This window comes from Protopterus annectens, chromosome 17.part0 (assembly GCF_019279795.1).
Source record: "Protopterus annectens isolate FY-2018-M chromosome 17.part0, PAN1.0, whole genome shotgun sequence".
Taxonomy (NCBI): Eukaryota; Metazoa; Chordata; order Ceratodontiformes; family Protopteridae; genus Protopterus; species Protopterus annectens.
The window spans coordinates 418,779,865-418,803,615 of record NC_056751.1 but is presented as its reverse complement, the minus strand read 5'-3'; the positions used below and the strand labels follow the sequence as shown (position 1 = coordinate 418,803,615).

Below are 23,751 nucleotides of genomic sequence, written 5' to 3'. Positions count from 1 at the left end.
GCAGTCATCACATTTGGGTTATCCCTGCCAGGGTAGCCCTCAACCAGCCCGAATACCTGAGGCGCAGTATTTCTGTGTCAGCTGCCATCGCTTCAGGACTGATGTTAGATCAGTAGTATAAAGTAAGGCGTTGACGCCATTACATCAGTTTTTCTTGCCCTGTCAGGAGCCCCCAAGTGGGAGCCAGGATATGGTGGAAGAACCCCACCAGTAGAAAATAAATACCAAAACGTTCCTTGTAAGAGGGGAGGGGAGAGAAGAGGGGAATGGAGGGAGATAAACCAGGACTGCAACAGTGAATAAACCTGAACATCTACATTTATGGTAAGTGTACACAACTGTACTATGTTCTTCATGTTTCACCGTTGCAGTCATCACATTTGGGTTGATTCTCAAAGCTGAGGATATGGGTGGAGGCAGTCAAGGAGACTAGGGGCTGGCTACGATGCCCTGCAAGACTGTAGTGGCAAAGCCTGCCCTCGATTTGGAGAACATAGGCAGGTGGTAATGGTTGGTGAAAGTATGAACAGATGTCCAGGTGGCAGCCTCCAGGATGCCCCTGGTGGGGACTAATCTGAGGAAGGCTGCAGAGGTGGAGGCTGCTCTGGTAGAGCAGAGTCCTGATCTCCCATAGGGGGAGGTTTTCCATGTTGCTTGTAACAGAAATGGATGCAGTGTGCTATTCATTTGGAAATGGTTTGGAGATGGCTTTTCCCTCTGCCCCTGCAGCAAAGCTGACCAGTAATAGATCAGTCTTTCTGAATGATTTAGTCCTGTCTAGATTGAATCAGAGCTGTCTGTGCACATCTAGAGAGTGTGGGATCCTTTCCCCCTTGCTTGGTGGGTTAGGAAAAGTGGTGGCAAATGAATGGATTGGTTGAGTGCCACACAGGACACCACTTTGGGCATGAAGGATGGGTTAGTCCTGAGGGACACCCTGTCAGCATGGATAATGGGCTCTACAGCCATGAGTGCTTGTAGCTCGGAGACTCTTCTGGCTGAAGTGATGGCCAAAAAGAAAGTTGTCTGCTGAAGATGCTGGTTCAAAAGGCGACAGGGTGTGCTTTTCCAACACAAAAAGTTTAGGCCCCAAGTTGGGGTAGGTGCTCTTCTGGGTGGGATGAAGTTGCTAGCCCCTCTTAGGAACGGTTTGATCAGAGGGTGTAAGAAAAGGGGGGGGCTCAGTGTGGAAATGAGCAGCGATAGCACAGGCATGAATGCTAATAGAGGAAAAAGGAGAGAGACTGTGTAGGTCAGCTAGGTAATTCAGGATGAGGGAGGGCTATGCCATATCGGCTCCCTTAGCCTGAATCCAAATGCAGAACCTTTTCCATTTGTCAGCACAAGACTTTCTAGTACTAGGGCATCTAACCTCACATATAACATCTATAACCAGTTTAATGTGGTTGGCAGATTGATCAGTGGTCAGGGAATAAAGCCAGGCTGCCAAATTGAGGGCCTCCAATTGAGGATGCATGAATTCTCCTTCCCTCTGGGTCAGGAGGGTTGGGGTCTGAGGGAGATGCCATGGTGGCAGTGGGGACAGGCTGTGCAGCAGTGGGTACCAGTGCTGTCGAGGCCAGTCTGGTGCAATCAGAATTGTCCTTGGTTTTTCCTCCCTTAATTTGAGCAGAACCCTGGTGATGAGAGGTAGTGGGGGAAAATGCACAGACCAAGAGATTGACCCAGGGGAAGGATAGGGCATCCACTTTCCAAGCTATGCAGTGATTCGCCCTGGTGCAGAACTTGCTGAGCTGACGGTTGGTGTGGGAGGCAGAGGTAGACATTCGGGTGCCCCATTTCTGAGTTGTTAGGGTGAAGGTTCTTTGGTCTAGCTGCTACAAGTATGGGTTCAGAAGACATTTCTGCTTAAGTGGTCTGCCAGAGAGTTTAGAGAGGAATTGCACTAACAGGTGGAATTGCATGGCAGAGGCTGTGTGCCAAACGGTCATGGCCAGCCTGTATAGAGAGTAGGAACGAGTCCTGCTTGTAATGTACATCACAGTGGTGTTGTCTGCTTTAATCAGGAGAGCCCCTGGGGAGATAAGGGGCCTGAAAGTTGTCAATGCGTACTGGACAGGTAACAACTCTCTTTGGTTGATGTGCAGGTGGATTTGCTGTGTGCTCCATTGGCCCTGTATGCACCTGCCGTCCAGGTGTGCACCCCAGGCATAGTCTGAAGCATCTGTGGTGATGGCCTGGGGGGGGGGGGGAGAAAGGTAGTCCCTTGCTGTGGGAACATGTTGCTGCCCACCAAAGAAAATCTTTCCTTAGGCAAAGTATCACTGGTATAAGTTTCCAGGTCTTGAGAATGTGGACACCAAAGGCTTTTTTGGTACCATTGTAGTTTCCTCATATGCAGTCTGGCATATGGAATGAGTAAAATGCAAGCTGCCATGAACCCAAGAGCTTGCAGGAATTTCCTTGCAGATATCACAACTAGCCACCAGATCCCAGTTAAGTAGGCTGTCCGGTAAGTTTGCTTTTCTGGTGTAAGAAATGCCATCTGGGATGCTGTGTCCAGGCTTGCTCCCAGGCATATAATCCTTTGGGTGGGTACTAGTTTGGATTTCTCTTTGTTGATGGTGTGCCTTAGGGAGGTCAGTAGGGACTTTACAAAGGCCAGGTGCTTGAGCAACTTTTCCCGTCTGCCTGAATTAGGCAGTAGTCTATGGGTAAATTTGGATATTCCTTTGTCTGCAAAAAAGCAAAGGCGGGAGCCAGACATTTTGTGAAAACTCTGGGAGCAGTAGATAAGCCAAAGGGAAGAGCAGAGAACTGAATGTGCAGAGATCCTGCTCGGAAATGTAGATATTTCCTGCATGATTCCTGATGGGAATGGGGAGGAAGGCCTCTTAGGTCTAGGGTGGCTAGCCAAGCATTCCTGGAGAGCATGGGTAGCAGTTGCTGGAGGGTGAGCATTTTGAATTTTGGTATCACCAGGAAGGTGTTTAGAATGGATAGACCTAGGATGGGGCGCCAGGTGCCCACTTTTCTGGGGCTTCAAAACCAGTTACTTGAGTTGCAGAATGCATTAACTCTTGAGATTCTGCACAAGCAGGAAAAGACACTATTTGAGGCGTTCCATGATATGTTGCTGAAATTTTAGTATACGAAACTGACAATTTAGTGCCTTGATAGCAAGAGTAGCAGATGTGTATACTTGACCCCATATCTGTCTACTGCTCTGCAATCCCTACCCAAGGGGGTGGGATTCTTGGCAGAGGTTGCTTCAATTCCTTTAAGGCCTTGAGAAATTACCTCAGAGGCAGCAGTAGGATTTTTTAAAAAAGAAATTTGAGAGTCGAACTAATACCGGTCAGGTTTTCTGGGAACAGGAGGGAGGGTGTCAGGAGTCAAACTGGATTCCAAGAAAACATCGTCCACAACATCCAGGACTGGGGAAATGTCCAGGGGTCTGTGCTGTGGAAGACCTAAGAATTCTCAGTCTCTTTTTAGACTGAGGGCAGTCCTGACATTCCCATCAGAAAAATGGTCCCTTAAGGTATGAAGGGTTTCCCCAAAGGAAAAGTCCTCAGGTGGAGTAGCTGAAGGAATGGATTCCTCTGCATCAGAATCCTCAAGCATAGAGGGTTTGCATGTCTTCATATTTAGATGCATCTGAGTCAGACTCCTGCTCAAATAAAACTACTGGGGACAGATCTAGTTTCCTTTTGGAAGGCTAGCTTGGCTTCCCCTGATCAGCATAAGGTCTTCTGCCATTTTAAGCATTTGAGACTGAGGCAAGGAAGCAGGTGCCTGAGATTGGGTCGGTTTCTTGGGTGTGGTTCGTACCCTGGGCCTTTGAAAGTCAGTAGTTTTCAGAAAAACGGAAGACGAGAAAGAAGTCTGTTTGTGCTGAGAATCGGTAGTGCGAAGTACTTCCTCAGAAGCCAGTGCCTGCTCAGCAGCTCCAGACTCATCCAAGGTAGAGACAACCGCAGGATCCTTAGTCGAAGAATTTTCTGGCATACCGGACTCCGAAAGGGTCTCGGTAGCAGCCTGCAAATTCACAGAAGCAGGCAGAGGCTGTGAGAAAGCACCTCACCGAGGACCGGAGAACTGACGAGAGCTTAACAGAAGAATCATTGGTAGGTTTGGACCTGTGTGGTCTGTCTTTATACTTGCGTTTTTTCGGAAGATATGCTGTCGGATGGCTTATGGAAGCCATATCAGAATTAGAGGACTAAGTAAAAATATCTAGCGACAAGAAGGGCCCGACGACGTATAGTTCTGGTGTTGAAGCACAAAAGCGACAGCAAGGGATGTCATGGTCTGGGCCTAAACAAGTGACGCAATAAGAATGAAAGTCTGTGTGGTATTTGCTTTCAACAGGCGAAACAATTGTTAATTTTTCTGACATCGGTTAGAGCAAGAAAAAAGGATCCCCAACGGGGACTTCAGCTTCAATTCGGAAGAAAAAACTCAGGTAGCGGCCGACTGGCACTCATGCGAAATGCTTCTGCCTCCTCGGCAAGAAAGACTGATGTAATGGCATCGGGTGCCTACTTTATACTACTGACGTCAGTCCTGAAGAGAAAGCAACAGGTGCAGAAATGCATTCGGGATGGCCAAGGGCTACCCTGGCAGGGATAACCCAAATGTGATGACGAAGAACAGTCTTTTTGCAAGTGTACAGCTCCAAGACAATATACACATTGGGTATGCTGGTCAGAGTTGGGCATTTTTCTATCACACTTAAGACACCTCTTAAAACCCAAGCTACCTTTAACTGGGTTGTCTGCCATAACAGAAACTCATGAACACAACTGCTCACACACAGACAAATGTAATGATACTAACACCAAGCTAAAAAAAAAAAAAAAACACACACACACAAGTACCAGCAATAACAGGAATACCTGAACGGTAAAAGGGAGATGTACCAACTTATGGAATTTCTAACACCTATGACAAACAGGAACACGACAAAAAATTACCAACACGTTGTTAGCAGGGGGGAGGGGCAAGCCCCCCTGCTATTTAAATATACCAACTCCGAGATCACACTACAGTCCAGAAAAGGGAAATCTTCCCATTCCGCACTGTATGGAGATGTCTGATCAGAACGGTTAAAATTCCAAGTCGATCATATGGTCTTGGCCATATGAAAGTTGGCCTTCGATCTGTAGGGGACCACAGGTTTTACATAGTTTGTTACTATAAAGACTTGTTCAACATTTAGGATATAGGAAGACAAAACAGTTACAGCCTCCCAAATAGAGGGGAGGAAGCACAAGACACAAGATGTTCAATGAAGGTATAATTGTGGCAGTGTCATGGTACAAATGCAGACAGCTACTCTGGTAAGTTTAACTAGGGGTGGTGCAGTCACAATGTCATCATATGTTGTTTCAGTTGACATTTAAAGCCTTTCAGGCAGTCTGTTAAGAACAAGCTGCAGTGTTGCAGCAGCTGCTCAGCAAGAGGTTCTCCCGTTCGATTCTCGGCTGGAGCGCCTTCTGTGTGGAGTCTGCATGTCCTCCCCACGGTCGAGTGGCGTTCGAAAGACATGCGTAGAATGGGTGTCGAGCTGGCACCTCTGCACGCCTAAAAAAATCTACTGCCAATCATTAACGGACTGGAGTTCCACTGTGGCGACACCTAACCGGGAAAAGCCGAAAGAAGAAGGCAGACTGTTAAGTGGAGGATGCTGGCACTCCAGCTTATTAGCAATGCTGTTTTAATACAAGTATTGTGTTTATCAGTAATGCTGTTTGAATATTATTCAGTTTTGTTATGCAATATGTCAGTGGAACGTAGAGGTCTCTTCGTGCTGCAAGGTTGAATGACGGCAGTCAAGAGGTGGGAATTTTTGGGGGTTGTACAGTAGTTAAGGTTGTAATTGGGAGTACAGAGAAGTTAGTCCAAGCTGTGCTCTATACTGCTGTCTTCTTGCTAATTTGGCTACTTTGCTGTTAACACACAGTTCCTGTAAGCAGCCTAGCTTCTGGCATGACTTTATGGCTTGATAAAGATTGAGATAAAATTTCATTAAAAGTAAACCACTCATTTCTTCAGAGGCAATGAATCCATTTTATTTACTTGTCAGAAATCCATGACCTAGCACAGCCTCTCTGACAAACTTGACAAAATGAACACTACTTGGAAAAGCAAAAAAGCAAATGTACCGGTTTCAGAGACTATGGCCAAGTATAATTTATTACATTGACAAAGTTTGCAGTCTGACAATGTCACTTGGTTTTGTATCACTATGCATCAGTTTACAAATTCTGTATAACAGTTTAGTCTGATAAGTATGACTTTCAGAAGCATTTCATTAAACAGTACAACAATGAAATACCATTTATTATTCAACTCTAGCAACATCTGTATTATTTTTATTAACAGTAATAGCAAGCCACATTCCGCACAAACGGTGCAGTACAACTGCATAGTATACTGCCTCCATCGTTTTATTAAAAAACGTACTGCCAAGAAGCAAACAATAAAAAATGAAATCACAACTGGGACGAACAAAAAGACAGAGTTACTGAACATTCTGAAATACTTGTGTATAAATGAAATACGTGAACATTTTTAGCTTCTAGAAGTTTTTTCTGACCTTGGATAGTTCTGTTTTGCATAATCTGCTAATTCAGACTTTTCAGATACTGAACCTAATACAGCAGACTCACTCTGCTGTACTAAAACACCAGTAGTTAAACATTACACTATCAGTAAATTAATACTTTACTATTCCTTTAGTTTTCCTACTACAGTTGACAGTAAGGTGCACAGCTTCATGCCAGCAAGGTTTGTATTGGCACAATTTTCTTAGAGGCTAATGAATACAAACTAAGCAGTGGAAAAACTAGTAAATTCACTTCCTGCCCCTCTTGTCATATACACAAAGTTTTCCCAGTTAATTCACGCTAAAAAAGAATACAGCAAAAATCTAAAGATTTTACATAAATCCTTACATAAAGGTATGGTATGACAGTTTCACATGCTGTCCATGTAGCTTATGCTAATATTTTAAAACTATGCTCATCAGTGAAGATGTACCAGTTTAAACCTAATACAACAAATTAGCATTACTGTGTTTCCTGGAATGCAGCCATTTTATACATTTTCCCAACTGTACTTGAGGTAATCAAAAATCTATATTTTCCTAATAAACTACCCGTATGCATTTCTTAACCTATCCAGTCCCACCCACCACAAACTCATTCATGCTTCGACATATACACATACATTTATATCACTTTTACACAAGATGAAGGAAATGTCTCCCAGACAAAAGATGCAGAGATAAATATGCTTTTTAGCAATTTTGGTGAAAAGAGAAATTTTAAATGACAGCAGGGTTGCACTGACAGATGCAGCATCAAGACTACAATTTAATTTTTTTTCTAACAACCATGACATCTTTAACGGATACAATTTAAAACTCTGGAAATGGCATCTTGCATACCACACGTTACCCTTCATTCATATCTGGCACAAGTACAATCGGAACACTGCCAACCGTAGTGACAGAATTTACACACACGATTTACTCATTCATTTGAACAATGGCTGACAAAACCTGCTAATCAAGATCTGCAAACAGGCATCAGATACCTTTAATCTAGCCTTACCTGACAGTTTACATGCAACGTTACCAGATTTTTTTTCATCTTTTACATTTTTTTTGTTAATATATACAGTTATGTATATTTTTCTCAGCCAAAGGATGCAGAAGTCCATATGTTAAGCTGCTGTTGCAGAAGCTCTAAAGATTTGCCACAAAGTGCATTTGTTCCCATCTAGAAAATTTATAAATACTACACTTGGAGCCTAGCTGTGATATAGCAAGAAGATTCAGTCAAAAATGCATTTGAGTGGACTTGCAGTGCAGCATTCTTAATATTAATATACTCCATAACAGTGTAGTGTCCAATAAGTTTTCCGATATATCCCAATCTGTAAAGGAAAATTTAAAATGTTAATACAATGGAGATTAGTTGTTTTTTTTTAAATGTTAATACACTTACAATTAAACACAAATTACATATTTGGTATAATTCTAGATCCTTGTTGTTCCTCTCCATCTCAAAACAGTATGGTTATCCACTTCAGGGTGGATCCAAGCCAGCAATACTTTCAAGAGGTCACACTCCCCCCACCACACACACAGTACTCCTATAGTTTTCCCCTAAAAGCAGGCAGGACAACCCCTGGAGGATGCCTCATGAAAATGCATAATAGCAAGGCAATAGAAAGGCATTAGGAATAATTATTGTGATCTCCAGAACAAAAGGAATGGTCACAACCTGGAAGGGGAAAGGATGGCATGGACAGAGGGAGACAGAGGATGAAAGCTGCAATCTCATCTGTATGGTAAAACAGAATGTGTCTCCGAATATAAAAGAGATCCAGCTTGTAATGGTATAAAAAGTTGCTGCTGCACAGATATCCAACGATGAATGTCTGAAGAAAAAAAAAAATGTACATGAAACTGGAGTGTGCGCTTTATTTACAATTGAAAGTTTATCCCTTTCAACCAAACCAAGGTAAGGACACCTGAAAGCTATCTGGTAGGTTTAGATACTAGACCACAATGTGAATCTAGAAAGATACAAATAGCTAGTCAGTCTTACTGAAGCATTTAGTGTGGTGCAAGTAAAATCTCACCTCACAGTAAGAGGTTCTCTGATTTGATTCTTGGCTGGACTGTCTTGTGTCCAGTCTGCATACCCTCTCTGTGGTCGTGTGAACTTTAGAGATGCAGGTAGGTAAGACAGGCAAGTGTATAGCTTGATTCAAGGCAAACTCAATGGTTACTTTGAGACCATCTTACCTTTGTGCCTAGTCGCTCCATCTTTGTGAAAGAATGCGTGCAAAACTAGACATAAAACTCAGATTCGTCTAGCTGATGTTACAGCCACCAAAAGTTAAAGTTATGCACTTACCATAAACCACAGATCTATGTGGTCTCTTTTCATCCAGTTCAGCCTGTGGGTTGTCTGATACCACTCCAGACTGGCCATATTCCAAAGACTTCAGCCAGCAAGCTCTGCTCCTCTACACAATCCCCAGCTCAACTAAGGTTATTTTAAGAGTTTGCATCCCCCCACCCAAACAGACAATCCTATCAGGAAAAAACTATATCTGAAGTTTTTTCTGCCTGGATTCAATCGGAAGGACAGTCTCCAGCCACGTAAAACCCTAGGGAAGTCTTATGGAAGGATATTGTGCAATACAATGGAACCAAAAGCAGCTCTGGACCTCAAGTGACCAATTTGTAGCGGGACAAAAATGTGTGAGGACACACCCAAGTATCAGCAAATCATCTAAAGGAGCTCTGGAGAAGAAAGCTCTACAAGTAGCCATAGCTAGCAGAAGAATGACCTTTCAGATTATACTGCAAGAACATTCCTTAGAAGCTATACCCAAAGGAAATACAAAACAGAGCCACTTGGAGTAACTTCAGAAGCTGGCATGTCCAACTAGACTTAAAAAGCAGACAAACTGTCACCTTCTGAAAGGTTTTGTTCTATTCAAGTAAAACCTCAACTGTATATGGACATCAGGACAATGTAATAAATTCTCAGTGTTGTCTCCTGATTTTTCCAATAAGGGGAAGTGAGTGGACCGACTTGAATTCTATGTAGCCACATTTGGGGTACAGGCAGGATTATGTGGAGAGACACTGTCTTAAAAACAAATACAGCAGTACCAAAGAGGACCTGCACTCTGATACCTGGTTGGCGGAATTAACAGCCACTGAGAATAAAGTCTTCCAAGACAAATAACTTTGGGTCCGCCATAGCAGAAGGCTCAACTGGAGATGCAGCGAGTACCTGAAGCATAAAAGGCAAACCCACCTGTGTGACAGGGTCCCTGAGCAGAGGATGCAACAAAGTACCTTTGAAAAGGGCCTTCAAAACTGAGAGCAGATAAAATGCACATTATCCCTACTGATGTGAAAACTGGAAAGAGAATGACATGGAGCCATGAAATGCATTACAAGTTATTAAACATATTCTCCCTGAAGTTTAACACACTTGGCACATAAGTGTCTGAAGTTTCTGTAACCCTGCCAAGAAAAAAAAAAAAAAAAAAAAAAGTCTGAAGTCTGGTCACTGAAATACTGCTCTGCTGCAATCACCTCCAAAAATCACCAAAAAAATTGCTGCTCTTTCAAATTCCTTTTAAGGTTTGGAAAAAAAGGATCAAATTAAGTAAGATATGGTGAGTAGGGTGGATGTCTATGCACTCAAGCCCCAATTTTATCAAAACATCCATAGTTTTGCTAGCCTTATGAACAGGTGTGCTGTCTTGGAAAAAGGCAACTCCTTTCCGCAGATACCCTCTCCCGCTTTCTTCCAATGCCACGTTTAAATCGGCATAACAAGTTACAACAGTATTCTGCATTAACTGTTTGACCCCTTGGAAGATGGCCATTGCACCTTCCTAATCCCAAAATACTGTGGCTATGACCTCTCCTGCCGACTTTTGGGTCCTGAACTTCTTTGGTCATGGTGAACCCAAGTGCCTCCACTGCATGGACTGTTTTGTCTCAGGATCACATTGGAGTAACCATGTTTCATTAATAGTAACTAGTCATTCCAAACAGTTGGCACCAGCTTGAAGAAAGTGTCACAAAATCAACTTTAAGTGTTCACTTGATGTCTTTTCTTGCCATTAGCACCCACTTGGCTGACCGCTTCTGCATACTCAGCTGCTCATGTACTACAAAACCCTTCTGCATACTCAGCTGCTCATGTACTACAAAACCCAACACATTCCCTGGAAGCTGTAGCGTCTCTGCAACTGTTTTAGCCAATATTAATCTAATTGTCAAAATTCAAGTCATGAACATGGTCAACAACTTCAGGAGTAGACACTGTTTAAGGCCTCCCAGACCTTGCTGCATCTTCCGTCTCAAATCTCTACACTCAAAGTTCACACATTTTTCACAGCCGAGTAAGGGCACTTGTAACAATGTCTGCATTATACATTTCTTGAATTTCCTTTGGAGTTTTCTTCTGCAGGAACAGGAACTTCATGATGGCTCAAGAGTTCCTCACTTAATTCCACACTTTCCTCAGACATGGTTTAATGATCCGAAATGATGTCAAAACATAGCATTACCATTCTGCAAATTGGCACTTTAACATGATGAAATAACCCTCTTCAGCTACAGTGGCAAAAAAAATGCTCAGAAAGGTGGTCGGGCTTAGAACCTTTCAGCACCCCTTCACACACATCTGTCAGAACCAAAATCACACCCTTGGGGAAGAACATCCTGAAAGGTCTGCAACTCAAGGACCACGCTCATCTCCTAAACGAGTGACCCTGAACCAGATCCGCTGGAAAGTCCTCCCTTTGAAATGCCGAGTCTGTCAGGTCTGTGCTGGGGGGCTATAGGGAAAGGGACACAGCGTCTCTCAGCAGACACCAAGGGAGACTGCAACTATCATTTGATCAGACATGTGGAATAATGGAGGTGGTTAGGAGACAGTCATCCAAATAAGGGAATACTTTGCACCTCTGCAGCTTGAGCCAGACTGCCATGCACTTGGGAGAACATTCAGGGGGTGGTGGCAAAACCAAAAGCAAAGGGCAGTGCTTTGAACGAATAATGGCTGGCCCCCACCTGGAAGTGCAGAAATCTTAGAATGCCTCGCTACCTCTGTGATGGTAGCTGTCCTCCAGGTCAATACAGCACATTCTGTCATCCTTCCTCTGGAGAGGCAGATTGAACTAGAGCGACCATCCAGAACTTGGTCTAGTTTACAAAACGATTACATTTGCTCAAATCCAGAACTGCCTTGAGAGTCTTAGTAATCAAAAAGATTCTCGACTAGACCCCGGATCCACGTTGGTCTGGTGGGACGTCTTGGATGACCATTTACTAGCAGCTACTGAACTTTGATGGCTGCATCCCTTCTCCAACAGGTAACATGTCTAGATGAAGTTTGGGATCTAAATATAGAATTTAGAAAAATGGAAATGTATAGCCTCTGGTTATGACTCAACACCCATATGTCCAAGGTGACAGCTTCACACCCAGAAGCATATGAGGCCAAGTGACATCTGACTGCTTACAGAGCCAGAGAGCCTGGCAACCCCTCAGGGTTGTTTAAAGGGTCTCCCAGCAAAAGTTCTGCGAAAACTCTGGTTCAGCTGATCACCTCTGCCATGAGGGCAATGACCGTTGTGGTCCCCCCACTACCACAGCAGAAACTTTCAGGAGTTTCCTGAAAAGGCTGCAGTACTTTCTTAGAGATGTTTTCCCTTTTCTGGTTCTGAGAGGACGTCTATTGACCGATAGCAAAACATATTCCAACAGCATGCTCTGTTCACTCCTGGTCAAAATGTCCTTAACCTCATGCCCAAAAAAAGAGCCGTCAAAGCGGGCATTAATAAAGGACAGCATGAAACAAGTCTGCAAAATTACACAACCTCATCCAGCATGGCAACTTATGGCAATACCAGCACTAGCACCTTGTGATGTGACATCACCTGCATTAGACAGCAGACACACAGACATATTAACAATAGACTAATGTGAATAACAGACTTCTGAGACTAGACAGTCTGCTGTGTCTCAACTACCCTGGACACTTCAATGTAATGCTAAAGTCTGGACAAGTGAGTTTAATGCCCTCAGTGCAACATGGCTAAGGTGCAGGAGTGCTTCCAAGCCAGAGTCTCCTTATTCGGGAGATGAACTGAGGAACACACTTCCAAGATGTCCTCCAGTGTTGCTGGTCATTTGGTGGAGTAAGAATCTTTTCCAGTTTCTTGGGCATATGTCCCACCAAACCGGGCTCTTTCCATCCGGGACACCAGATCAGTGTGTTAGGGGCACAGGGGACAACCCAGGATGGGTCCACCCTGAAAGCCTACAAAAATCTGACTCCTCTGCAGACGGTGCGTCAGTAGTCCAACCCCAGTGCTGGAGAAGCAGCTCCAAAAGATCACGAAAGAAAGAATCCTTGCAGCAGACGCAAAAAAAGACTCTGGTATTCGGGCCAGCCGAGGGCTACCACAGCAGGGATAACCCACAGGTGATGTCTGCAACAGTGAAACACGATCATCAAGCAATACTCAAGAATTGTGAACACAGTCAATGTTTCCATTGTACAATGCAGTTTAGAGACTATACCTCAAAAATCTGTATCCCTTAAGATAGACATTTCAGACAATCAAAAACAGGTTATCCAATGAACTGCAAAATTCCAGAGAAACCAACACCTACCTACTTATAACTATAGCTTTTTTGTGGTGTACCAGTCATTCTGTCATCCATACAACACGGTTAGCCATCTACTGCTTGCATACTTCTTCCCTTTAGATCTGTAAAGTGAAAAGAACAAAAACATTAAACCATGAACTAATGATCTGTTCTACAGAAAGAGTCCCTCAGACCCTCTGCATGTCAAACCAGAGGCACAAGGATTCAGCAGAAGTCAGAGCCCAGTGCAAGCATCATCAGGACAAAATAATTTAAAACTACATTCATAAGAATAAGCCTGCCAGACTCCCACTACTTCCAACCTTCATCTCATCAGGCACATCATGAAAAAGCAGTGAAAAACAAAGTCTCTCTCACAAGGAGAGAGACATGTCATGCTTATGGATAGCACAACAGACAGATTTGCATACATCCTTTCACCTAAATGTGTATCCATACTCAAAGATTTAATGGCAAGCATGCAAACTTAAAAATGACAGCAACTCAGGAAAAGTATTGCACTTCAGTAACAGTTGCCCTCCTGCAACATGCAAAGGAAAAGGAGATGGAAAAACCTTGTTTTAAGCTCCTTTCCCACAATACTTTAGCTATACACACAATCATGGATGAGCTTCTCTCAACCAATCCCTGGAATACAAAGTATCTTTATAAGAAGTGTTAGCACAACTGATGCCAAAGAGAGAGAGAGAGAGAGAGAGACTGAGACAGACCATGCCAGTGTGTGCATCATGATCCCTGGCTCAGCAAATGGGAAGACATCAGTGCAAATGTAGGAGACTACAGAGAACACAATTTGTAAGCCCAAAAGAAGGAACACTAACTGGGACAACAGCTGTGATGCGCCTTACAACTTGCATTTGACATGTTAAACAGAACAGTCTCAAAATAATTCTGAAACTTGGCTGGAGCAGCTGATACAACAGCAGCAAAGAGCAAAATGTCTACATTTCTGTACCTGCTGCTGTGATTCTTCACACTACCACCTCTAGTGCTCAATGTCCACATACTGCCCACGTCAAATCTGATGTACAGGGTGAAAAAGCAGCAAACAGACTTGTGCTAAAACACAACTGTATTGACTTTGACTATTCCTACCAATGCTCCTGCTGGCCAAGTATTTCCCTTAATGAAACAAGAATATTGCAGTGGTACGGCTGTCAACTAAGCAGTGATATACAACTATGACATACATTTTGCTCATACATAGTCTTTAATGTCTAGAGGAGTATGTGTACAGAGCAAATGCAGAGGGTGTCATCCACTTCATTGAGCCCCGGCCTCCCTTGCAGGAAGTGTCCATGTAGGATCTCCAAGCATTCTAGTGGATAAGGTGCACCTAGGGCTCTTGCAATGCCCCACAGTGAGCAGGAGGCATTTCATCACTTGTGTCCCTTAACCACCTAATCCAGTGACAGGGGCTGCTGATTGCTTGTTTGACATCTGCAACCACCACCTGGATTTTCACTATAGCGGGTGAGCTCCCACACTGCCAAAGAAACTGGAGGAAATTAGTTTCCACAATTTTACATGACTGCTCTCCATACAAAGTCACACAAAAAATATTTTAAGCCTTTCTTCAAAAAGCTGATTTAAAGAACTCTTGCCATTATTGAAATTGAAGCTGTAAAAGAACAAGCACACAACCTGACAGGTTATTCTAAAAGCTACAAAACCCACTTGTGAGCTACTAAATGGGATTAGAACTTTTGGGGGGGGGTCATCTGGGAAGACAATCACTTCATATTAGTAAATGCTTTATAAAGAGCCGCAAGTGTAACCAGTCAAGAAGTCAAAGACTTACACTGGACGATGACATAAAAGCATGGAATACCCAGTGCAAGACTGTCCTATTACAGTTTGTCACTTTTGATGATTCGAAAAGCAACAGCACTTTAGTTACGATAAAACTGATTAACTTGATAAACCACAAAGATGCAGCCAGCATCTGGATCCATTAATAGATTAAAGACATCATTTTGAGCAAAACAAGCTAAAGAGAAGCAAATCAGGTTATTTGTAGGTTTCAGCAATAAAGTACAGTTTTGTACCTACCATAAATGTAGATGTTAGAGTGCTAATACAGCTGCAGTCATAACAGATGGGTTCTCCTGCCGTCAGGCGGGTCCTCGGTCGGCCGAATTCCAAAGTCTAGGTCCGGCGTCAGTTGTCGGCGCTTCTTCCCTGACGTCAGTGCGACAGGGGTATAAAGGAACCAACAGACGCCATTTTCCTCAGTTTTTCTTGCCCCAGATGTCAGGTGCCCCCAGAAGGAAGGCAATACACAAATTTGTGTAATAATGCAGTGCAATATAATCAAGTTACAGTAGTTGCAAGCAAATACATCATAAATGAATACCCCAATCAGGTTGTATGAGGATGTGTTAGCCTATAGGCCTGTCCCAAGAGGGGAAGGAGGGAGGAAAACCTAGACTGCAGCTGTATTAGCACTCTAACATCTATATTTATGGTAGGTACAAAACTGTACTATGTTCATCGTGCATACAGCTGCAGTCATAACAGATGGGTAGAATCCCAAAGCTAAGAAAGGGATGGTAGGCACTAGGTGGAACTAGGAGGAGCCAAAATGCCCTGCAAGACTGCAGTGGCAAAGCCTGCTCTAGATTTGGAGTATAGTGGTAGGTTGTAGTGCTTGGAGAAGGTATGCACAGAACTCCAAGTGGCTGCTTCCAAAATATCCTTGGTAGGAACTCCTCTGAGAAAGGCTGCAGAGGTGGCTGTGGCCCTGGTGGAAGGAGTTCTAATGCCTGTAGGTACAGTTTTGCCATGAAAGGAACAGCAAAAGCGTATGCAGTGGGCTATCCATTTTGAGAATGTCTGTTTGGAAATTGGCTTTCCTTGAGCTCCTACCGCATAGGCCACAAAGAGCTGTTCTGATTTTCTGAAAGGCTTTGTTCTGTCCAAATAATGCAGTTGTCTGTGGATGTCCAAGGAATGTAGTAATCTCTCCCCTTTGTTTTGAGGATTAGGATAAAAGGTAGGTAAATGTATGGCCTGATTTAAAGCTACCCTGGACACCACTTTAGGCATAAAGGACGGGTTGGTTCGTAAGGAAACTCTGTCCTGATGGAAGATGATAAAAGGCTGGACAGCCATGAGAGCCTGTAGTTCTGAAACTCTACGAGCTGAGGTGATAGCCAGAAGGAAAGCTGTTTTCCAGGACAAATATTGCAGATCTGATGAGGCAGCTGGCTCAAAGGGAGGCAAGGTCAGTTTTTCCAGAATGAAATTAAGATCCCAAGCAGGTATTGGTGGTTTCCTTGGAGGTCTTAAATTCTTAGACCCTCTGAGGAACTGTCTTAAGAGAGGGTGAGAGAATAAAGGTGGATCAGTGTTGTATTCTGCAGAAATGGCTGAGGCATGGATTTTGATGGAGGAGAAAGTCCACTGCTTAGCAGTTCAGCCAAATATTGTAGTATTTGAGGTAAATTCAGTTTTCCAGGATCCTGGCCCTTTTTCTCATTCCAGATACAAAAACGTTTCCATTTTGTGGAGTAAGCTTTTCTAGTTGATGGCCTTCTGGACTCCAAAATGACATCCTGCACCTCCTTGGAGAGTAGGGCCTGTTGTGATGCTAAGGAATCTTCCATGCGGCTAGATTGAGTGTTTTTAGCTGGCTGTGAAGAGTTTTGAAGCTGTGCCGAGTCAGAAGAGGAGGCATTAGAGGCAGGGTCCATGGTGGGGAATGCGTCAGGCTCCTCAGGAGTGGGTACCAGTGTTGCCTTGGCCAGTCCGGAGCAATGAGAATAATCTTTGGTCTGTCTGCTCTGGTCTTCAATAGAACTTTGGGCAGCAGAGGAAGAGGTGGGAAGGCATAAACTGTCATTGATGTCCAACTGAAAGAGAACGTCCACTCTCCAGGCCTTTGGATGGAAGATCCTTGAGCAGAATTTTGTCAATTGATGATTTTTGTGGGAGGCAAAGAGATCTATGTCTGGCCTTCCCCATTCTTGGATTATTTCTGTAAAAACTTTTGGATGCAATTTCCATTCGTGTGGATCTGTCATATTCCTGCTTAGGTTGTATGCCAGCGTGTTTTCCTTGCCTGGCAAGTACTGTGCTTGTAGTTCCATTTGTAAGTCCATGGCCATGTTCCAAAGTGACATGGCCAGTCTGCATAGGGGGTAAGAATGCGTTCCTCCCTGTTTGTTTATGTACCACATAACTGTGGTGGTGTCCGTTCTTATCAATAGTTGACCTGGTTGTAGAAGGTCCTTGAAAGCTATAATAGCATTTATTACTGCTAGCATTTCTTTTTGATTGATGTGCAGGTGCTTTTCTTTTTGGGACCATTTGCCCTGAATGCACCGATCTGTCATGTGCGCCCCACAGGCGTAGTCCAAGGCGTCTGTTGTGATGACTTGATTTGCTTGAGGCTTGCTGAATGGAAGACCTGTGTTTGTTTGGCATGCTTGAGCCCACCACAGAAATTCCTTTTGCAGACATGGAATTAGTGGTATTATTGTTTCCAAACTGTGGCTGTGTTGAGACCATATGGTTTTCAGGTACCATTGTAGTTTCCTCATATGCAGCCTTGCACATGGGATTAGTAAGATGCAAGATGCCATGAATCCCAGAGCCCGCAGGATTTTCCTTGCAGTCAGCCTGGTGTAATTTGCTAGTGTTCTGAAGTATTGAATTAGTTGCCCCTGCTTCTCTGGCGTGAGGTAGGCCATCTGGGTGTTTGTGTCCAAATTGGCACCCAGGAAAATTATCTTCTGAGAGGGTATCAGCCTTGATTTCTTTTGTTGACTGTGTATCCCAGAGAGTTCAATAACATTATTACATAAGCCTGATGTTTCAGAAGAATGTGCTTGCTGTCCGCTTGGATCAGGCAGTCGTCCAGATAGGGGTATATTTGTATCCCTTGAAGTCTGCAGTAGGCAATTACTGATGCCAGGCATTTCATGAATACTCTGGGCGCAGTAGATAAGCCAAAGGGCAATGCAGAGAATTGATAATGGGTTGAACCTGCAAGAAATCTGAGGTACCTTCTGCAATTTTGCCTGATTGGGACATGCAGGTATGCCTCCTTGAGGGTCCAATGTTACCAGCCAAGACTCCTTGCCCAGCATGGGAAGAAGCTGCTGTAGAGTGAGCATCTTGAATTTTGGTACGAGTAGAAATGTGTTCAGGATGGATAGGTCCAAAATAGGTCTCCAATCTTTTCCCTTTCTTGGCACCACAAATAGCCTGGAATAAAAACCTTGACCTTGTTCGGGCGTAGGTACCTCTTGAATAGCTTTCATGTTTATGAGCTCTGTAATTTGCCTTTGTGCCTCTGCCCTTTGATTGTGTGGCAGGCTTGGCATGCCTCATTTTTGGAAGGGTGTGAAAATGGAATTTGTAGCCTCTGTTTATAATGTCCAGGATCCATTTGTCCTTTGTGACAATGTCAATTTTTTGAAAATAATGCCAGCTTTCCTCCTAAGGGGGCTGCCATTTGAGACCTGGTTGGCATGCAAAGGGGAAAGTCATTGGGTTTGCTTTCTGAAAGATTGAGAGTTGTCCTCACCACCTCCTTGTGTAGGAGCTTGCCATTGTCTGCCTCTAAACGATCCTTGGGATTGTCCTCTGCCCCTCGGGTGCCTGTATCTGCCTCTTTGGGGTCTGTCTGTGGCAGGAAAGGACCAGTTTTTGGAAGGCCAATTTCTACTAAAACATGGGGGTTGAACCTGTAGAAATTCTTTCACAGTTTGCATTGATTTAGCCTTTTCCTCCATTTTCCTTAATACCTCCACAGCATTAGCTTCAAATAGTACATCCTTTTGAAGAGGGGCGTCTAGTAATTTAGCTTTGACATGATCAGGCAAGGCTTGTTCCTTGAGCCAGGCATGCCTACGTACGACTGATCCTGTAACAGCAGCTCTACATGAGGCCTCTAGAGCATCAAAACCACATTGTAAGGTATGCTTACCCACTTGTTCTGCATTATGCATCAAATCCTGCAACTCCTTTAAGTCTGGTTGTTCAGGTTGTGACATTTTACTTTTCAATTGTGATAACAAAAACTGTTGGTATTTTAGCATATGAAACTGACAGTTTAAGGCCCTCATGGATAAGGTAGCCGAGGTATATACATTCCCCCCCCCACCTTTCTAAGGATCTGGAATCTCTCTCGGAAGGCAATGGATTTTTAGCAATGGAGGCCTTAACTCCCTTGGGGCCCTGTGAGATGGTTTCTGGGTCAGCAGCATGGCTTTTGTATAGAAATTGGTGCGAGTCAGGAACCCTGTAGTACCAGTCAGGCTTAACTGGAGCTGGAGGTAGAGAGTCCGGGTTAAGGCAGGCCTCCGAGTAAACATCTAGGATGTCCAAGACAGGAGGTATAGCCAGAGGCCTGTGCTGAGGTAGCAATAGAAATTCCCTGAGCCTTTTCTTGGAATCTGAATAATCTTGGCCTTCCCAGTGGAAGTGTTCCCTTAAGGTATGCAAAGTTTCCCCAAATGAGTAATCCTCAGGGGGGATACAGAAGGGATGGACTCCTCCGCATCAGAGTCTTCAAAAGGGGAGTAAGAATGTTCCTGATCATCAGAGTGCTCTGAAATAATGGAGCCCTGATCAGAGGAGGGGGAATCTTCCTCCACTCTGGGCCTTTTGTCCGGTGGGGGCTGAGAACCTCTAATAAGAGTAATTAAATCCTCGGCCATTTTAAGCATCTGTTTCTTAGGCATGGGGCCTGGAGATGGACCCTGTGTAGCTGGTCTCAGAGTGCATGGTTGCTTTAAACTTTGTGAAAGCCTTGATGGAGAAAGAAGTCTGTCTGAAGACACCTTGAGTGGAGGTGGACCTGTCCACATTCTGAGTTTCAACGCCAAGAGTGGCTTCGGTATCTGTAGTCGGGGTGTGGGCCGAGGAGCCTGCGACCTCGGACACAGGAGACACCGTCAAAGAAGTGTTGTCTGTAGTCAGGGGCTGCGTAGGCGCCTCGCTGAGTCACGTGTAGTCGGCTTTGGCGTGGTGTCAGTAGAGGCCGCGGACCTCGTGTGTCGGTCCTTATCTTTGCGTTTTTTAGACAAAACTGTAGTCTGAGTATCCAACGACATAGTATAGTTAAATGCTTTCCCAAAATAATGCTGGGTGAACTCCGCCCGACGCTTAGTGCGTTTGCTGAATGTAGCACAAAAGCGACAGACCGAGACGTCGTGGTCTGGGCCTAAACAAGGTATACAGAGGGAATGGAAATCCTTATGCGGTATTTGCTTCCCACAAGAAATACAATTATTAACGACATCGGTCTGAGGCAAGAAAAGTTTCCCCAACGGGGTACTTGGCTTTTAAGAAGACTTCGGTTTCCAAATTTTCGTAATCTCAGGAGCTGGCCGACCGGCACTTGCGAACCACTTCTGCTTCGGGCACCGCGCGGCAAGAAAGACTGAAGAAAATGGCGTCTGCTGGTTCCTTTATACCCCTGTCGCACTGACGTCAGGGAAGAAGCAACGACAACCGACGCCAGACCTAGGACTTTGGAATTCGGCCGACCGAGGACCCGCCTGACGGCAGGAGAACCCATCTGTTATGACTGCAGCTGTATGCACGATGAACATCAGAAAAACAGCTAAATGATAAAGAGCCTCGGTTCTGTAGAAAGTAAAACTGTCAAAAGTAAAGGTTATAATCAGATCGCAGACATATACTACGAGCCCTGTTGCGAGTAAATGTACACAAATGCAATGTGAGAAATGCTGGCCATTGTTCGTTGTGCATCCCTTTGTGGACAGCTGTCAACTGCATGCATTTTTGTTGCTTTCCAGTGACGTACAAGAACAAGCTCCTCTTTTTCCTTGGCTACGTTTAGCAATTTTGTCACTGGCAATCATGCCACTAAAAACAGACTTTGGGTTGCCAATAGAATCAGTATAATAGTGGAAAGCAGTAGTGTTTACAACTACTGGACCTGCAGTCCAGGAGACCATTAAAAAGCCTAGCTTAATAAAGATAAGCTAGTGTATTGCACAACTTGAAATCAATTGTGTGTAACTGCATACCATCAATGAATATCAATTGTGTGTAACTGCATACCATCAATGAATATCTTATTTCTTTTTTAAATAAGAGGAGACAAGACTCACATTGCGGAAGATATTTTTTGAGAAGAGTACCACAGGGTCCGGTCCTGGGTCCTCTCCTTCTCGGCATCTACTTTTCTGACGTGCAGGTCAACACAGGTCTTTGGCTAACAGTTCACAGACTGCAAACTGGGTGCCATAACAGAATCACCCAATTATGTAGACATTCTACAAAAGGGCCTCACAGAGACCGATGCTTGGTGTCAGTCATGTCCTCAAGCTCAATGCCAAGAACTGCACTGTCATCCCTCATGGGAAAAACTCTGTACCCATGAACTACCACATAGATGGCAGCTTGCTAAACACCGAAAGTGAGTTGAGACCTCAGGACACAGGTGGACAGTAGTCTCTCCTTGGATAACCACATAGCCACAGTAGTCAGGAAATCATTCTTCGTGGTACACCTCATCACAAAAGGGTTCTCTAGAAAAAAAGGAGATCACTGTTCCTCTCTACTCATCTCTCATCAGACCCATTACAGAGTACAATGCCCAGTTTGACATGCGTCTCACAAAAGACACCTACAACAATTGTAAAGGCCACAAATACCTCCCTAAAACAGGATTACCAGCCTCAAACAGATGCCATACGCAGAGTGGCTCAAAAAACTCCAGCTCTACTCACACATCGCCTACGCAGAGGCGATCTCTGCCCAATATACAAAGCTATGTCAAACCCAGAGCTGTTGGACATGGTACACTTAAATAAATCCCAATCTCTCCGAACCACACGCTCCAGGGACCTAAACCTTATCACCACAATAAACAGAACACACTGGAGGGATAAATTCCTGTCCCAGAGACTTCCCATACTCTGGAATAAACTACTCATTCATGCCAAGCAAAGCTCCTCATTGGCCCTGAAAAATCTTGACAACTGGATGGGAAACAGAAAATTCACCCCGGGGATCACTTCTACGTCACTGCTTGACAAGAGCACAGGAAAATCATTTCCTTGGGTGGCGAAAGCCAGGGAAGCTTTTTGGCTAGGCTTATATAGAGGCCCCAGGGCCGACAGCCTAGTACCCATCTATGAACCTATGAAAAGAACTTGCAATTCAAGTATTAATGAAGCAGAAGAAATTCTCTTGTGTACTGCAATAAAACATATGAGCTCCTGCTCTGCCACTATATGTATAGGAGGCAGGAGTACTTTATCAATAAAGAACTTCATGCCGATACTGGTCTGTAAACTTCTGCCGTACTTGGCCCTCTGCTTTACTGTAGGGATACAAGTCTTGGTAGGTTATGACATCTCTAGAAAGGATTTTTCAGACTTCGTTAGTGCAACATAGTCTGTTTAGGTTGGGGTAGGCTGTTAGACAAAGCATGGTCCAATTTCATCAGCAACATTTACACTTGCTGTTGAGACGGGCTGAAAGTGAAAGCTGAAGTTGGAGATGCGACAGGTTGCACTACGGACATTTGCAAGACCATCTTGCTGGATAAGTATTCTTTATGGACTAGAAGCAACCCAATCTTGCTAACAAGTACCTTGCCACATTGGTAGGTGTGCACAGTAATGCTGTACACTTGAGTTTCAAAGGACTGTTATAGTGTTTCAAAAGCTTGACAGATTGTTAAAGTTTGCTAGAAACTTCTGAAGTAATCCTGCTTGGCTTTTCAAATAAGCAGGTGGCATTTGAATTCTCTGAACCTGCTTTGCAAGTCAAGTTATTTTGCTTGTACTGTCCCAATGTTGCATCTCTTACTGTAAATTTCTTACTGATGCTTCCACCCATCTTAATTGTACCCTTCAAACTGAAGCAAAGGTCCAGTGGAAACCAGGTAAAAAGACACTGCACAATTAACATCTTGGGCTTGATCATACACAGATACACATCTGTACATGTGGTGTCTGTGAGTGAAAAATAATGTATGTACCATGTAGAATACTATATGTGGGATGCAGTACCTATTTAAATGCATGTCTGAGTGCACGCACATGTGCATTTAAAAAGTTAAGTACTTCCGATTTCCTTTTCTTAATAAACACTGAAGTAAATTCAGCTGTATATTATGTTGCCAATTATCAACCCATCACAAAGCTTGTTGAGGGGGGCAGATGCAAGGCCAAGACTGACACTGGTACAGGTGGTCAGGTGTAATATGGTCCATAGCTTTACAGACAAGGCTTGCAAGACTGACAAGGCTGGTTATTGTGGTCAGCCGTAAGGCAACCCTTAAGAAGCACCACTATTACTACAGTGAGCAAGACCCAAACGTCGTGAAAGTTTTGAAACATGAGGAGAATAAATCTAAGATGACGTCTCCGCTTAGTCTAGCAGAAGCTTACTCATGTCAAGCAGGAATGGAAATCAAACCAGAAGTAGATAAAAAACAGGCAGCAACTGAATGTGCCAAAAAACAATATAAAAGGTGAAGGACTAGATCAGTAGGCAAGAAATGTGAAAATGCATAAATATAGTTGCAAGTATAGAAAACTTCTGGAAGAACCTCATGTTGATCAGGA

At 43.9% G+C, this 23,751-nt stretch overlaps 1 long non-coding RNA gene across 3 annotated transcripts in view; it reads right to left on the bottom strand.

Annotated features, from left to right (window-relative positions):
- Positions 1-6,012: 6,012 nt before the first annotated feature.
- The window catches only part of LOC122791606, a 127,683-nt gene continuing 109,944 nt past the window's right edge, over positions 6,013-23,751 (bottom strand). For all 3 annotated transcript variants that reach the window (XR_006363174.1, XR_006363176.1, XR_006363175.1), the window contains 2 exons: positions 13,196-13,293; positions 6,013-7,908 (listed from right to left, as the gene is read on the bottom strand). This is a non-coding gene — a long non-coding RNA (uncharacterized LOC122791606). The remainder of the gene's footprint in view (positions 7,909-13,195; positions 13,294-23,751) is intronic.